The following is a 5,585-nucleotide window of genomic DNA, read 5'->3' as shown; positions in this document are numbered from 1 at the left end:
TTGAAGCAAAAAATATATTTTTTACATGAAAATAGCTAATTTTTTTGATTTTAAAAAATCATGAAAAATCGAAAATGGTAGAAATTGTTCAGATTTATTACTTAACCGCAAAGCAACATGTAATAGAAAGAAAATGAGATATCGATCGTAAAATTCGATGGATTTTATCCGAATTTTTTCAGAATTAAGTGAAGTCGCCCATTTTCACAAACTTTTATGTGAATAAATTCGTAGATAAACAATCCATTTTTATGATTGATATCTCATTTTATTGCAATTATATGTGGCTTTGCGTCAAAGCAATAAACCAGAACAATTTCTGCCGTTTTCTATTTTTGAGTTTTTTAAAACAAAAAAATTGCATATTTTCACTTAAAAAATATGTTATTTGCTTCAATTTGATATTATAACTCCGAAACTACTGAGCCGATTAAAACATAATTTATAAACGGATTAAAGGTTATGCAAAATTCAATTTTTCCGAGTTTACCTTAATAATATCGGACTAAACGTTTTTAAGTAATCTTTAATTATGTGGAGAAACGTCTAAAAAAATTCACAATTTTAATTAAACATTTTTTTAATAAAAAGCCTCTCCATAGAATTTAAAATTTGGACCATATGTGTACTACAGGAACCACCAACATCCAAATTGTGTAGTGGTTTAAAAAGCCTCTAAAATTTTTTCGATTAACTTAATGCCAATACAAAATTTTTAATTTTTGGAGCACTAATAATTTTGGAGCGAAATAATTTCAACTATTTGCAAAATATTTAATTTCAAGAGCGTTTTATTTCAGATTCAAAATAAATATTGAAAAAAACTTAATTAAAAATATAAAAAAAGTTTCCCATACCGGGAATCGAACCCGGGCCTTCTGGGTGAAAGCCAGATATCCTAGCCACTAGACCATATGGGATATATATGTAGATTGGATCAGAGTCAGACGTTTAGCACAAATACACCAGTTGAAGCCAATAATTTTTTGTTCATATTATATTAATTTAAATGTTTATGTTAAAACTATTGTTAACTTATGATAAAATAACTCGTAAATGCAGCAGTGACTAAGCAGCTAGACTTTCAAATACAAGTAAACAATGTGTCGGTTTGATTACCCCACGCAAACTAATTTCGGTATGTTTTTTTAGCTACATATTCCTGGTGTAAATTTAAGTACATTGAATGAATTTTTTAAAAAATTTTAATTGATTATGAAAATTGCCTGAATTTTGATAAAAATGGAGTTTATTTTTAATATTTATACCCTACACCACCATAGTGGGGAGGGTATTATGCGTTTGTGCAGATGTTTGTAACGCCCAAAAATATTAGTCTAACACCCACCTTAAAGTATACCGATCGACTTAGAATCACTTTCTGAGTCGATTAAACGATGTCCGTCCGTCCGTCCGTCCGTCTGGTTGGCTGGCTGGCTGGCTATTGAAACTGGCTGAAATCGGTCCATTATTTCACCTAGCCCCCATACAAATGTCCCCTCGAAATTGGACTTTATCGGTCATAAATGTTTAATTTATCTATGTATCTACACAAATTTCGCCCCAAATAAGTTTTATATATACAAAATTCATGTCACCAAATTTTGTTACGATCGGTCCATAATTAGTCATAGCTCCCATATAGACCCGCTTCCGAAAATCACTTTAACCTGCATAAATCGCTTAAAAATTTTGGTATACACACAAAATTCAACATACTTATTTTATGGTGATCGGTCCATAATTGGTCATAGCTCCCATATAAGGCCCACTTCCGAAAATCACTCAAAAATATAAATTATTGATATTTTAAAAGAAAAATATTTTTACTCATTTACTTGGTGTAGGGTATTATATGGTCGGGCTTGACCGACCATACTTTCTTACTTGTTATTTATTGGGTGGATAACTTAAAAATGAGGGATTTTTTGAAATTTTAAGTTTTTATTTTGAAGCATTTGTCAATATAAATTTATTGAAAGTATTGTCAGTTGTTAGCTATGACCTTTTCCCATCTTTCTGATAAGATATGGATTCCGCGCCAAAAAGAACTGCTCATATTTTAAGGCCAATAACGAATCAAGCTAATATAGGATACTCTGTTCCAAAGTAAAGATCATTCTGTACCCAAACAAACAAAAGTAGTCGGATGGGATCAGCGGCTCTTTTTTTTCACATTAAAGATGTAAAGCAAAACTTCCCGCATATGACGCTTTGTTGGCACAAAACTCGACATTTTCTAAGCAAAAAAAACTTTTTTTTTACTCTATAATGTTCAATAACTAAGTGAGAATAAATGGTAGATATGATTTAGTTGTTACCCTACACCACCATAGTGGGGAGGGTATAATGCGTTTGTGTACATATTTGTAACGCGCACAAGTATTAGTCTAATCACTTTATGAGTTGATTAAGCGATGTCCGTCCGTCCGTCTGGTCGGCTGGCTGGCTGTCCATGTAAACCTTGTGCGCAGAGTACAGGTCGCAATTTTGAAGATATTTCGATCAAATTTGGTACATATTATTTTTTTTTGGCCCAAGGAACAAGCCTATTGAAACTGGCTGAAATTGGTACATTATTTCACCTAGCCCCCATACAAATATTCTTCCGAAATTGGACTTTATCGGTCATAAATGTTTATTTTATATATGTATCTCCACAAATTGTGGTCCAAATAAATTTAATATATACAAAATTCATGTCACCAAATTTTGTTACGATCGGTCCATAATTCGTCATAGCTCCCATATAGACCCGCTTCCGAAAATCACTTTAACGTGCATAAATCGCTTTAAAATGTTGGTATACACACAAAATTCAACATAGTTAACTTTAATCTAGACATAAATTACACGACCTAATTTCATGGTGATTGGTCCATAATTGGTCATAGCTCCCATATAAGGCCCACTTCCGGAAATCACTCAAAAATATATATTATGGAAATTTTAAAAGAAATATGTTTTTGCTCTTTTACTTAGTGGAGGGTATTATATGGTCGGGCTTGACCGACCATACTTTCTTACTTATTGCAATTGCAGTAGTTTAGAAGATGCAAACAATAAGGTTGGTTGGTTACATTAGAAAAAGTTAGAAGGTGAAATATACTTTTTCCAACGCTTAAATTTGAATATGCTGAAAATATTACTGCACTTTCTTAGGAACCCTTTTTTAAACCTGAAAAAATATCGATTCAAAATTAATATGTCGTAATAAACTTTGGTAAATTTCACTGAAATAGGATATAATTTTTACAAAAAGGTTATTTTTGATATAGATTTTCTTAATTAACTTTACAATTAATTTATTTAGCTTAAAAATATCATTGCTTTTTTTATAATGGTTCCTCTTTTTTTGGCTGTCCACTTTAATTATTGTCCATCAGTTAAACTTAATTGAAAAATCTCTATATAAAAATCAAACAAAATGTTCGGCATCATATTACAACAACTTGATGTTAATATATTTGCCAGATAATCACAACGAAGTAAGGCAAATATTTGCTTAAAAAACACATTAATACTAAACTAGACACCCCACAAAAACCAACCCTTTATTACAAAGTCTTGCTACTACTCAAAGTATGGGGGAAAGGAAAATATAGAGTACTAAGTGAAGAAATTCAAAGGCGTAAGGATAAATAAAGAAATAAGGAAACAAATTAAGTTTGATAAGTTTTCTATAACTACGTTACTGTTGAAATCTTATCATATAAGTCTGTTGATTTGGATGACTTTACCCCTGTCATGCTCTTACATGTGATATCCGTATCTATAACATTATAAATATCTTAAGTTTAATATCTAGAATTCTTAATATACAGAATACGCTAAACAAAAGGGTGCTTGAAACGCATAACGTTAGACAATATTATTTTCTTACTCTCTTTGACTTTGACTTAAAGTTGCCAGAACCTTTGCTACATAAGGTATTGCTAGCAAATACTTGCATGTCATTTTATACGCACGTTTTGTGCTGTGAGTAAAACCTAAAATACAGAGGACATGTATTTCATATGTCTTGAAACTTAAAATTGAGTTTATCCAACGTCATTTCAAACATGTGATACACTTGGTTTTCTTCCCACTTTCTATACCAAAGTAAAGAATAAAATACATATTTCATTTTTGTATTACCATATTATAGATTCCCTTAGCTCATATCAATTTTAATATAGACAGACTACAACATGTTATAAAATATTATTATCTATACACAAACACCTAAGACTTGTCTCAAAATAACTAAAACAAAACCAGCATATTTGTAGATGTTAATATTTTATAGCACAAATCCTTGTTAAAGTTAAGAATATGTACGACTTAAAGGTGTAAAGGATATGCACGACTTCCCTTTCTAAGTGCCTTTAATCATAGAAATATAAAATAGAATATACAAAATTCCACATCAAAAAATCTATTTTAAAATTTATTCATATTTCTCTCTAAAAGATCCGTGAGAATTTTTATTTATTTTTTGTATAAAAGAATTTCTTTTAAGTAAATGTTAAATTTAACACATGTGTTTTACTTTATATTTTGAAAGAATGTGTTTGAAATCTACTGCTAATTGTTTGAAGCTGTTAAAATCATTTGGGAAATGTCAATATTCCAGCAGGTTTTTTCATTGAACCATATGTTTTTTTTCTGTTTAATGTTTTTGTTTTCTTTTTTAGTTAAACTCATTAAAAACCTAAGTGCCCTGGCAGGCATATTTCCTTGGTAATTAGTTGACATTGTAGTTTAAAAAAATAACAAAGAACTGCCTAAATAATGTTAAAAGTCATCATAAATTGGGTTTGATTTTTTTAAATTGTTTTTCAATGAAACTCTATACAGAAGTGCTTGCTCAAATTTCACAAACAATATGTACTTAATCTCTTGTTTCCTTTAAAAGGATTTGAAGTAAAAAAAATCTTAAACATCTATGAATTTGAGAAGTAGGTTTATATATATTAAGATTTATGGAGTTTATTTTTTATGATCCTTAACAGGAGGCAGTACAAAAAATGCAAAGACTCCAAAAGTATCAGATATGTAAATAGTTTTGAAAATTATTAAAAAATTATCTAAATTTCGAAATGTTCAAAAAATACTTCTAGGTATAACATCAGCGAAAAGAAGTACGTATCAATTGTTATGTTTCAATATTAATCCACTGCAGGGCTGCACACTAAAACCTATCTAAAGAATTCTATCATTATAAATTCTAAAAGAAAATAGACCTAATAAGAGCTAAATCCCGTCCGCCACTTTTGGAATTTTCCGGCTCTTAACTGAAAGAGTAATACTGCTCCAATCAAGAGTCATCTGTGAGTTTACTCCTGTCAAAATTTGAACAAGTAATGACGCAACCATAGGGCAATAAAGAGACAAAACGTAATTGTCATAAACCTAACTCTTGCAACAAGAACATAAATGCTAGTCAATGTATTTTGTTGTTTTAATAGACATGATTTTTTGTATTTTTGTTTGACAAATCAGAGTGTCTTGTCTCTATGTATAATTCTCTATGGACGCAACTGGTTTGTGTTTGACACATGAGAAATTTATAAAAAATAAATTTCGTCTGCTCACTAAAGATT

General features: G+C 30.1%; 1 non-coding gene across 1 annotated transcript; it reads right to left on the bottom strand.

Moving 5' to 3' along the window:
• Window positions 1-848: 848 nt before the first annotated feature.
• TRNAE-UUC (transfer RNA glutamic acid (anticodon UUC)) lies at window positions 849-920 on the bottom strand. Its single transcript has one exon. It is a non-coding gene; the product is annotated as a tRNA-Glu (tRNA).
• Window positions 921-5,585: the final 4,665 nt, after the last annotated feature.

This window comes from Calliphora vicina, chromosome 5, assembly GCF_958450345.1.
Source record: "Calliphora vicina chromosome 5, idCalVici1.1, whole genome shotgun sequence".
Classification (NCBI taxonomy): domain Eukaryota; kingdom Metazoa; phylum Arthropoda; class Insecta; order Diptera; family Calliphoridae; genus Calliphora; species Calliphora vicina.
This window is presented reverse-complemented; position numbering and strand designations above follow the sequence as displayed.